Raw genomic sequence first — 13415 nt, forward strand, 5'->3', positions numbered from 1 at the left:
TTTTCATCGTGCGTGCCTCATTCCTGGGGCAAGAACATTCTAGGGACAAATTCTTGTTGAAAGATCGCGGACGGAGCTAGGAGAATCACGTACCGCCTCCCGATCGAGTTCGATTCCTTCTTGAGTTCCTCGTTATCTGCAAGGTCGTCATTCCAGATTTTTAGCACGTAATATTCAGATATTGTACGGTGGAGTACAAATTCAGAGGTAAGAGGCTGACCACATGCCATGCGGATTTACAAATTTAGCATGAGAAGAAAGCCAAGGTGCACTTGTAATAAGATGCCCTAGTATAGTGGTATATACTAACTATACTAGTTATAACAATATTGTCTACCTTTTCAAGGCTGCTACGATTTAGAAAGACGTCTCTAAGAAGACTACGACTTAAAAATAAGAATGTACGTACAGTGTAGATGCATTCGAATCAGTATATCCACATCCAAAGCCCCTCCCCACTTCAAATTCTATGTTTTGGGACTAAATTAGCCCAACAAACTGACCCACATATGTAATCCAGTCAAATTTGTTCCGGAACAATTTTTTCAGAATAATTTTTATTTGTTGCACGAACAATAACAATATAATTGTTCCAACAATAAAAAAATTATTCCAAAACAAAAAAATAGTTATTGGACCTTAGGTGATGATTTGACTGCCAGTCACACATATGACTCCTAATATTTGCGTAGAGGGGCTAAAATGTGACCAGGTATGACCCAAAGCATTTTCTAGCCCTTATATCATCGGCTTCAGATGTCCATTCCGTGCACCCTTCTATTCGTCAACTTGCACCACCTAGTATGACGCGCGCTCGATTGATTTGTTTAACGTGTTCACTCAACTCAGAGAGATATAGGATCCGTTTGTTTGAGTTGTAGCTTTTAGAGATTTTGTAAAAAGCTGCTATTGGCCTTTTGCTTCTGAAAAACTAATAATAGCTTTTAGACGGTGCCTTTAACTTTCTGAACTAAAAAAAGACACAAAAAGCTAAGAAAATTGAGCTTTTAGCTTTCTGGAAGCTGTAGAGAAGTTTGCTATTTGTTTGAGCTACAGCTTTTGGAGCTTTTCTAAAAAAAAACTATTGCTGCATTTTTCTTCTTTTTCTTCTGAAAATCTAATAATAGCTTTTAGATGATGCTTTTAATTTTATGGAATCAAAATGCAAGAAGTTTGCTGTTTGTATAAACTCGGTTTTTTCTAAGCTTTTAATTTTTCGAGAGCTATGCAAGAAGTTTGCTGTTTGTTTAAAAACTTTTCAAGCTGGAAAACTACGCAGAAGCTTAAACAAACACGCCCTAAGCGCTCTTTTCGGCTCCTTTTTAAGAAGCGCCTCCAACAGGAATTTGGCAATTCTCACAACTGTGCAGGCCACCACCGTAGTCTATGTGGGTCACAGTGGCGCCCACAGGAGAAAGATGGGGGACCTTGCTTTGCATGTCGTAAGCCTCTCAACTTTGAACTTGTCCTGCACCGTACAAGTTCCACCATCACCGATCGCCTCATGCGCGTTCAGTAGCTTTCATTGAATTCAGCATCCATTCCCCAAGTTTTTTTTGCGATTCCATCCGTTTCTCCAAGACTCTTTAGCTCTTTAAGAATGCAATAACTCTGAAGAAATGGTGTACTACCCGCGAACAGCAAAATTGAGCAAAATTGCAGATCACTGCAGGGTCTATCCTTCATCCCTGCTCCTGTGTTTACACGTACGAATCCTGCAACCAGATATTTACTCTCCCTAGCTAGTAGTCATTATCCATGTCACATCATACACTAGACTGATCAAGACGACACTAGACTGATCAAGACGGCTGTCGGCAGAAGCTCATCAGCTACAGCAAAACCGCGCACTTATAGGCTTTTATCCGCCACTCTCACGAGTCACGAGTTCATTTCGTACCTGAAGAATTTCTCGATGCAACTTGCGTTTGGCTTCACCACCCATTGTCATAATGCGCGTTCACATGTCCACTGATTAGTTGCAATCTAGAGATCACATGCATGCAACAATATGCCTCCTCAAATTTAGCCGGTTTGAGAGCAACCTCAAAAGATTCTCTATATCTTTACTCATTGTAGTCATCCTCCATTTCGTATTTCTCGCTAGCTAAAGATAAATAACAAAAATGACTTTAGAGTGCACACAAGACATAAAAGAAGTTGCAGAGTGAAAACACATATCTTCAAAAGATAATTTCTAGAGTGAAATTTAGAGACAATCCTGGAGATGTTCTGAGCTAGGTCGAGCCACATAAGCTGCAGACGGGAAAAAGGAAGGTGAGAGTCTGCTTCCATTCCGTCACTGACTTTTCCCCGGCGCTAATCGAAAATTCCGCCCAGCCATCACGACGAGGCTCCTGTTGGGCGCGCACTGCAGCACCGTACAAGATCGATCGACCGTTCTTCACCATCCGTCGCGTCAAGCATCGCGGTCAGTGAGCATGCAGAGTTGGAGAAGGCCATGTTGGGGGGGCCATGGTGCCATCCAAGAGCCTGAGGCCAGTGAAAGTGGGAAAACACAGAGACAAGGGAGTGAAGGGACACAACAGCAAAATCGTGGGCAAAATCAGAATCAAACCGTGCGTTTGAGATAGATTCAAATGCAAACTAGTAAAAAGATAAGGATGCATGAGAAGGAATTGATCTTCGGTTAGGGTTGCTTTGAGGCGAGGGGAGAGAAGAGAGGGGAGTAAAAACTTTGTCAGTCTAACATTACTGAATACCCGCATATTCAGTAGCCTTTTTTTATCAGATTTTCAGTAGGATTTTTATGTTCCACTTCGATGCGTCCATATTTCAACTTTTGAATCCATCAGCGTGCCTTGGCGTTCAATTGTTTCGCGCTGCCCGTCAACTCGGTTGAGAGCCGTAGATCCAGTGACTTGACGCGCACAGCCATCGCGCTGCAACTTGTCTTTCTCTGGCCTCCTGAAGAATCACCTGCAGGCTGCAGCAGGTCACCATTCCATTCGTCAAATACGGCGGGCATCCTCTCGAGTCTCTGAACGGCTCGTGCTGCTCCGTACACGATCCATCATTACTTTTTTTTAGACTAAGAGATAATTCGGTCTTGAACATTCACATGTGAATGTCTATGACCACAAAAGATTACATCCGGCCACAAAGCCAAAAGTTTACATGAGTATTTGGACTCCAAACCTCCAATCGAGGAACACAAAAAACAATAAAGGAAGACATAAAAAAGAAAACAAAAACTAAGCTTTGAACTTTTTCTAGATCCTTCTTTCAACTTTGCTTTGGTCCTCATGTCTACAAGAATCCTACATCAATTGTCTTTTTAGAAACTCTTGATGTAAGACTCGTCGACATTCCTATGTCTTTCGGTCACCTTGTGATCTAGAATCCGCACTGAGTTGATCTCTACCACGCCAATAGATCAGACACTACCATTGTTCGAAGTCGACCATGGTGTCGCAAACAAGGACTCCAAGACAACGCCTCAAGATGAGAGCAACATTACGATGCTGCCGTCGCGCCGAACCAGTGAGTCGGTTCTTCGGTTTTCACCTGGATCTGTCTCTGCAGGTTGAGGTCTTTGCCGGGATGGGCTCCAGATGACGCCCTCAATGTCGGCAAGGCTTTCGCCTGGAGAATCTCATCCACTGCACCCAACCCGACACCTCCCAAGCACAGCGCCGCCCCATCTAGAGCCGCGTCGCAGCTTCACGGCAGCCACCCATGGGGGCGACGTGGCCACACCGCCGCCTCTAGACGCCGCTGCAGACCACGCCGTCTCCCGCCTTCGCGCGCTAGACGCCGCCGAGGGGACACCTCGGCCACGAAGAGCCGGCCACCCGGCCACGCCGGCACCGGCGCCTCTGTGTCCACCACTGCTTCTGTGCCTCTCGGGGTCTGGTCGCCCACGTCTACGCGCACGCAAACCACCGTGCCCGCGCTCAGTACCCACTAATCGCCGGCCCGCGCGGGGGAGCAGTCTGCAGGCGTGCACGCCAATGGATCCGGGTGTGGGGACACTGGATCCGCGCTCGCCGGCACCGGATCCGGCCACCCATGCCGCGCCGCCACAAGCAGCCTGACCTGGCGATCGAGGCGGCCATGGCCCCAAAATGCCGCCCTGCCTGGCGTTGGACGGGCCCCACTGGCCGATTTGCCTCGCCTTCGCCTTCCTTGCCGGCCGCCGGACTTTCGGGGAACTGCTCGGGCGACGGCGAGGGAGGGGAGGAGGCGGCGCTCGCCCCGGCCGCGCTCAGTCGTGTTGCCGTTTCAGCATGCTGCTGGCCGGAATGCAACCACCATGCCGCGGCGCACTACCACCCCTGCCAGGGGCGGCCTGGGCATGGCTGCACCGAGCCGCCGATTTTGCCGGCTTCGTCGTCCTCCTGCAGCAGATCCAAACGTCGCACGCGTGGACCGGCAGCCGGCAGGACCGCAGGAGTACTAGCAGCTAGGCATTCCCCGGTGGTTGTGACTGGTGGCTGGTGCTGATTTGTTGTGAGAGAAAAATATTACTAACTATCTAGTGGCTGGTACTGATTTAGTGTGAGAAAAAAATATTATTGGTTGGTTGGCTGACAAACCAGCAGAACAGAGTGAAGTGCGAATCGTTTGTTTGGTTGGATTGTGTCATGGTGTGAGGCTGCATGCTCACGCTAACCTTTTTTTCTCCTTCAATTTGCTGCTTCTTCCTCCCTCGTACGCATTTTTTTTTCCCTGCTCAACGGCGAGCACGTTCTCTATTGTTGCTTCCAGACACCGTGCACGTTACTAATAAAATTTTCGAACACCAAGTACGTTGTCTTAACTCCAAGCACCGAGTACGTTCTGTTTGTAACAGGGAGGACGGAGGTTGTTCATGTACTCGTCCAGCCCCGGCTACGGACGTCCTAGTACGCTGTTCGTACGGCGTCCCGGCCCGGCAAGTTAGGCCTGGTATTTCGTACCCAAATCAAATCAAATCAACGAGAGAAACGTGACTTGGTGTGTGTAGTACCATTCGCACCGACCGTTACATTACATATTATCTTGGTTCAGGTCTTCAGGATGGGAAATTTGGTGACGGGGACGTCATTCCCAACTGCGCAGTTTCCTACTAGTACTACTATCTTCTTTTTTTTATTGAGTGGCTACTCGCCTAGGCTACAGACGTGAGATCCATCGCGGATTGGGCCGTTTTTAATTCTATTTGGCCCAATAACATCACATGCAGACATTTAATCTTTACTCGTACTGCGTGTAGACTTTATTTTCTTTTTCCCATGCATCCGCATGCAAATCGGTTGGCTAGCTGCATGGAGTAGTACATTATCTACTCTTTAGTTTATTATTTGGTCAGTATATTTCCTTTTCTTTATTCTCTCTATTTCTTTCCTTCATTCTTTTTTCCTTTTCTTTTTCTATTCCGAGCTTGAATTTATTTTCATATATAAATAAGCCTGCCTATTCTTTTGTTTGCGTTTAAGAGCTATCCATACTCAATGTAGACTAATTTATCTGTATTGTAGATTCATAAATTAGTGTGTGAAAAAATGATTTTTTCCTTTTATATGCTAATTTATCTTCATGTAAGATTATTTATCTGCGTGTAACTAATTTGTTCGTAATCTAAGTTATTTATTCACTTTTTAGATTAAATTTTTTCCATGACGTTGACTCATTTGTTCACGATATTCATTTTTTATTATTATTTGTTCGTTATGTTTATTTTTTTAAGAAAATATTCATTTGATCATGTTCTTAAAATATTTTTTCCAGGGTTCGAAATTAATTATTTAGTATTCAAAAATATTTTTAAAAAATATCGTGCAAACATAGGTAAGTGTGGTCTTGGTTTGAAGATCTTGTCATAAGAAAGATAATTGTGCATTCCAAATTTAATCTGAATGTTTGATTTAATAATTATAACATTTTAATTTTAGATTTACATGCATGTGGTGATATCACCATATTTGTCTATTTCTACATGTATGCACAGATTATCTCCTATTTACTCATCAACAAGCGCAGCAATTAAACATAAATGGATCAGACCAAACTAATGTCGCACAATAAAAATTACCGTAAGATCCTATGCGCTTCAGGCGGTGATTCAGCAAACCATCACCTGAAGTGATGGATAACCTCGCCCTACTACTCGAACAGTTTTGGTCGACGCAAATTTATTCAGCTTGGCCCAGACAACATGGAGCGGTGCGCGCTGGACTGGGTACCGGCCCAGTTTTTGACTCGCCAACCTGGGCCTGGGATCGCGCGGGCCTTGCCTAGTAGGAGGCCTGTGATTTTTTCAGACGGAGGATAATTTATGGGCTTTGGGTTGGTGCGTAGCGGTTTTGCGGCTTTCATGGCCCATCACGAGATGAGGCGCCGTCGTCGCGTCGTGGCCGCATGGCCCATTCTAAGGAGGAGGCAGCGCGCCGCGCCGCGCGCTGGGAAGGCTGCGCGTCGCTTGCGTGTGCCGCGTCAGCAGCAGTCCTGACGGTCGACAACCGGTGCCGTGGACCGGAGCGCAGATGCCGCCGTGCCGGTGACGAGGTCTCCTGTCCCCCGGCGTCCTACTGTCCTGTCCTGCAAGCTGCAGCAGGTGCCCTGCTATTCATGGAGGTCAGGCCAGGAGGTGGCAGCCCGATGAATTTGATGACAGATCCCGTGACGTGATGCTTGAGGATTACCGGCAGTTTTTGAATTTTCTCGCTAATGGAGGCACGAGCGACCGTCCTCCTAGCTATACGCATATACCCAACGCTACTCCTGGAATTATGCAAAACAACAAACTTACAACTTACAAGATTTGCAGCAAAGAGAACCAAAAAAAAAAAAAAACACGTACAGCATGGTACCCTGTTGCGGAGACTTAATTCATCCACTTAGAGCAATTCCAAGAGACTCTCTATTTCCATTCCAATTGTTAGAAATAGAGATTTTAATAGAAAAATACCCTCCAAGAGCTTCGCTAAGTGGTTATCCAAATATAGCCATTATCTATTCTAGATTTCTCGCTAGCCAAAGGTAGATAGCAAAAATGGCTTTCTATAGTGTAAGCAGGATATATAGAAAAGCTGTTTGAGAGTGAACATGTATAGAAAATAATTTTTATATAGATGACTCTCTAAATAATAATTTAAAGAGTGAAATTTAGAAAGACTCTTGAAGATACTCTTAGTTAATCAATTAGCATTTTTCTGTTTTGCTCTAGAAACTAAAGCCGAAGAAATGTGCATTAGATAAAAGAAAAATGAAAAATGAAATCATTTTCTTCCAGGCTAGGATCTGAAATGGCCCAGTCACACCTCAAATGGGGAATCATTACGAATTTGGGTGAAATTAGAAGACAGAGTGGTTAAATCAAAATGAATTATCCATCTTATTTCAATCTATCCCATGTAAGTACTCCCTACTTTAATTTTTTTCATAAGTCAACCTTCTCTAGTTTTGGTAAAATTTTACAGAATACATTAATATCTACAATACCAAATAAATGTACGGTTAGCACCAAAATTTTAAATTTTTTTGTTCAACCTTCTCTAGTTTTGGTAAAATATATGGAAGGAAGCCAGTGATTTGATATCAAGGAAGGGCACCATCGGTCAAGAAAGATTTATTAGCAAGGATTCTACAAAAGGGAATTGAAGCCCGTGTATATTGATATTTTCTTTTATTTAGATATTTCTTGCTAGGCAAGTTTTGTATGGTTCAACTAGTAGTCACTAGTTCAGGTATAAATATGTACCTCTGGTCATTGTAAAACCTATCTCTCGATCAATATACAACTTTTGGTGCATCGCCACCCTCTTTTCTAAGTTTTTATCACTGGCGGAACTTAGCACCTGACGCGGGGTCGCATCGCTGCAATCTCTGGCAAAGGGCTAAGCCCTAAGTTCCGCCGGCCCTGGCAATTGTATATCGGATACATTGGTGTTGTTCAAGGATGCATTGCTTCGATCTCTTGGATTGCCCCGGTTTGGTTGATATTCTTGCCTACTCGATATTTCATATCTATCATTAATTGCATTGTGTTTAGAGACGCATCGGTATAGTTGGGACTGTCTCGGTTCAGTCTGATATTTTGTCTTAGCTCATACATCTCTATACTCACAATGGTGTTTCAGATAGATTTGTTATATCCATCACATTAGATAGATTTATCGACTTATTGAGATCAGATAATTAAGAGCAATCTCGTACTCTCTTAGTTAGGTTTGATCTTCTAGATTGATTCTGGTAATCAAAGTCTTTTAAGTTGATAGGTTCATGCTAATGTTTTCTTAGAATGCTAGCCGATAAGTTATCTTTGAATCAGACCTCCAATTGATGTATGCTTTAACCATCCAGACAACATTTAATATTATTTATTATTGTCGACCGATTGGTTTGTATCATTATTTGTCAGTCAGGATCTACATCAAATGTATAGCCAATTGTCTAAAATCCTATTGACATCGGTTGATATTGCTACATCGGCGTTTTGGCTGATCATCTCAGGATCATCAGTTGATTTATCTTGTCAGTTTCAGGATCAAACTGATTGGCACGCCCGTGAACCTCAATAAGCTAAGGACCTGCACTGGAGCTAAACCAATCTCTCGGGCCAGCGTGTTGCGCGCGAGGAATCATTGACCGATTTTTTGCGGCAACATGTACAAACAACATATATTTTGTGGTGAATTTAATCAAACTAATTTGATGTTTATAAATATTGGTGTATTTTATATACATTTATTCAAAGTTAGAGGTATTTAACTTAGACCAAAACTAAAGTGACATATAATTCAAAACTAAGAGAGTATGTGTTTAAATAAAGGTAGATCAGATCTTTGGTTGCTAGCTAAGCTAGTTCCGTCATAATAGGAGGACAAAGACAATAAAAAAATAGTGTCCATGTAACATATGATCGACATGATTTTTATTAGGAGCGAAACAGTCACTCCCTCTTCATCTCCTTTGAGATAGCATAGGACTAAGATATTACATTTTTTATTGTCCCATAGACTCCAACATTTCCAAAGAAGAAATACAACACATTTTCTTTTTATTTCAAATTCAAAAGCTCAAAAAGTATCGCGAAAGAAAGGAGGCGGGATGTACTGGGTACAATGGTGGCTCCACATATAAACCATCCATGTGTTTGCATTGTTCACTGAGATGTTACAATTTGCACTTGGTCTTGTAGGTCACACTAATATGTTAGTGATCCTATTCGTAGTGTTTGATAACCACTCTCCATTAATTTTTCCTCATGGAACCCATTATTATGTTTGACAATGGCTCTCAGATAACTTTCTATCACGTGGAACTCATCTTGTTCGATAACCAATGTCAACTCACTTATTTTCTATTATGCCATCTGAATGTTGTGCAACACCAGGCTATATTACTCGTGCTATGTGCTAGCCCAATATAAAGAAATGATTTATGGATACATTTATTGATTGATATAAATAAATGTTTACTACATAAGTGTGATGTATGCTTGTGAGCATGCATTTTAATGTAAATTGATGGTTCTAATTAGATCTTAATTTTCTTGTGTTTTACTCCCTCCGTCCAAAAAATAAGTCACTCTCAGAATTATAGGACAAATTAACGACAATATGAAATGACCAAGTTTACCCCTATTTATTACCCATATTTGGCACCAATTGATTCTTGCATACACATGCACTTTCTAAATAGAGTAAAATAATATGTTTTTTTGGGACAAATTTTGAATCCAATAGTGACTTATTTTTTTGGGGCAGAGTGAGTATATATTATTCCATAGCATTTCTAGCGGTGTAAAAGAGGAAACACACTCACTGTTTGAAATCCTAGCTACAAAATGTTGTCTAATAAAGGAGGGGATATAGTGGATAAGTTGGAAGTCCCACATACAAACCTGTTCATTAGAGTGATCCTATGTGACGGTATAATTCACTATGAAACCATCATTTGTACTAGCTCCTATAGGTCAAAGTGACGTGTTCGCACTAATGTTTATCATGTTGGATAAGTACTCTCCATTCACTTTTGTTATGGCATGCATTGTATTTGATAAAAACCTTGTAAACTTCTTATGGCAATATCCATATTGTTTGATAATCTTTGTCAAGTAACTTTCTATCCATCATGCCATTTGAATTCTTGTGTGACTTGGTCAAGATATGTGCCAACACTATGATTCAAAAATATTTTAAATATGAATACAATAAATGATCAATATACAAGCTTTAAGATATATGGTTGGAGCGTACATACTGATAGTTCATCACAACTTGCATTAATTGCATATTTGGATGTGAATACTACATCATTCCCTAATCTTTTTAAAATAAAATTTTCAAAGAGGAAACACAACATCTTCTAGTTATTCAAATTCTAGCCCTTCGGACATATTTCCAAAGAAAGAGGTGGCATGTGGTGTCTTATATGGTGGGTACAATGGTGGTCCCACATATAAACTCGTTAATGATCACCCATCCTATGTGTTCTCACCTTCACTGTGGCATTGGCATTTGTACTTGCTGCTCTAGGTCTCAATGACATGTTTTTGCTACTGTTTATCAAGTTTTATAGCAGCTCGCCGTTAACTTTCCTAATGACATGCATCACATTGATAACTGCTTCCATTAACTTTCTATAAAATTTTTGTCCAACTTGCTTGATAACTGCCATCTACTAGCTTTCTATCTGTTGTGCCAACTGGAAAGTTCTGCAATGCTAGGTTGTATTATTCGTGCTTTGTGCTGGCCCATTATATTCAAATATGATATATTGGTCCGATTTTGTAATTGATAAGGCAACTTATGCTGTAGAATATATTGAGAACAATACATAAACATTCTAATGCCAATCATGTTAGACAACTACTCTCAATTAAATTTTGTTATGGTGTTTGATATAAACTATGTAAACTTTATATGGCAATATCCATATTATTTGATAATCTCCATTTAGTAAATCCATCATGCCATTTGAAATATTGTGCAACATTAGATTACATATTGGTCATGATATCTGCCAACACTATGATTTATGAATACTTTAAGTGTCGGCACAATTAATGATCACATACAAGCTTTGGGATGTATGGTTTCTAGAGTGCATATTGATAGTGGTTGATTGTCATAACTTGCATTACTCACATATTTGGATGTTGATACAACATTGTTCCCTAGTCTTTTTAAAGATTTCAAATAGAAAACACAACATCATCTTTGTCAGCGTGGTGGGATCCGGGGGTCCCACCCCACAGGAAAAGAACACAAGGGGGGCGGTAAACTGCCCGCCCACTTCCGTGGGACATGAGTGGGCCAGGCGGGCCCCCTCCAGTGGACCCTACACCCGTCCGGGATGGATTGGGCCCGGGCTGCTCGCAGCGGTCCGGGAAGGTCTTTTTCCTTCTCGACGAAGACTTCCGCCCGGTAAAAAATCTTTACCGTGCGGAAGACCCCCCCCCCCCCCCCGGATTACTGCACCGCACCGCCATAGCCTATGCGAAGCCCAAGGGAAGGCGCAGCTTCCCCGTAAAAACATCATGATTACGGAGGAACCGTGCGGCGGTGAGCCGGCTGGATAGGCTTATCTCTGAGCCGCGTCACATCAGGGGTAAGTGGACGGTGGCTGGGACCCGCCTCCATTTACTGCCTGTCCTGTCATGGTAACTCCCTACCTGATCCCGGCTGCCTACCCGGGTTGACCCAGGTCACCCCGGGTGAAGGGCGAGCCCGACGGGTCCGAAGAAGACCACCCCGGGGCACCCCGCGACGCCTCAGGGCACACCCCAGACCTCCCGGGGTGTCGCGTCCCTCCAGGGTGCACCCCGGACGGCCCAAGGTGGGCCCGACAAGACTAGTCACCCGGCTGGCAGGATGCAGGGCAAGTTGGTGGACGGCGCCCGCACCCAACACGGGGCGTTCACACCCAAAGAAGAATATTTTTAGTACCGGTTGTATTCTATAAATAGGAAGGTCCCAGGACATGTAAAGGGATCGGCTCCTGATCCCAGAAAATGAACACAGAGAAGCAAGAACTAAATCCTTAGAACACAGGACGTAGGGTATTACGCCTCCAAGGCGGCCTGAACCTGTCTAAACCACTGCCTCACCCATCTTCCCCAAAGGGAGATTTCGCTGCGTGTTACACCCCTGGCCGAATCTCTAAACAGGAGTTTCCTAGAATCCCTACTTGCAGTACTCACCCACTTTCAATCTTCTTGTTGTTTCAAATTCTAACCCCTTAGAAATATTACCAAACAAAGGCGGATCCATGTAATGTCTGCTATAGTGGGTATGATGGAAGTCGCACATATGAATCTGTTTATAAGCACATGTCCCATGAGTTCTCTCCTTCACTGTGGTGCTGGCAACCTGGCATTTGTACTTGTTCCTGTAGGTCCCAGTGACGTGTTTCTGCTACTGTTCATCATGTTTGATAACTGCTCTACCCTAACTTTCTTGTCGACATGCATCATGGTGATAACGGCTTGCATTAACTTATATTGAAACGTCCATAATAACCGATATCTACTAGCTTTTTGTTTGGTGTACCATTTGGAATGTTGTGCGATGCCAGGCCATATTATTCGTGCTATGTGCCAGCCTAATATATTAAAAGAATATGATTTATTAATTTGATTTTGTGTTTGATACGATAACTTACGATACATAATTGTCCAAAGAGAAAACACAACCAGGGGCGGAGACATCACTGGGTCTAGGGGGGCTCCAGCCCCCCTAGACCCCAAAAAACCATGGAGCCCCCCTTGAGCCCCCCCCCCCCCTCAATTTTATGAGAAGAAAGGAAGAGGAAGAAGGAGAGGAAGAAGAAAGGAAGAGTGAGGAAGAAGAAATTAGCCCCTCCAACCATTTCTAAATCCACCACTGAACACAACATCTTCTTGTTATTCAAATTCTAGCCCTTCAGACATATTTCCAAAGAAAGAAGGTGTCATAGTGTCTTATATGGTGGGCACAATGGTGATCCCCAATATAAACTCGTTTATGATCATTTGTCTTTTTTTGAAAGATTATCATTTGTCCTATTTGTTCTCACCTTCAGTGTGACACTGGCATTTGTACTTGCTCCTATAGGTATTAATGACGTGTTTTTGCTACTATTTATCTTGTTTGATAGCAGCTCTAAGTTAACTTTCCTGATGACATGCATCACATTGATAACTGCTTTCGTTAACTTTCTATCAAAACGTCCATCTTGCTTGATAACCGATATCTACTAGCATTTTGTCTGTTTTGCTATCTGGAAAGTTCTGCGATGCTAGGCCGCATTATTTGTGCTTTATCCCAGCCTATTATATTCAAATAATACGATATATTGGTCTGATTTTGTAATTGATATGATAACTTATGATGTAGAATTGGTAGAGAATAGTACATAAACGGCTAATATTCATCATGTTGGATAACTACTCTCAATTAAATTTTGTTATGGTGTTTGATAGAAAC

The sequence above is a fragment of the Panicum virgatum genome, chromosome 5K, assembly GCF_016808335.1.
Source record: "Panicum virgatum strain AP13 chromosome 5K, P.virgatum_v5, whole genome shotgun sequence".
In the NCBI taxonomy this organism is placed as follows: domain Eukaryota; kingdom Viridiplantae; phylum Streptophyta; class Magnoliopsida; order Poales; family Poaceae; genus Panicum; species Panicum virgatum.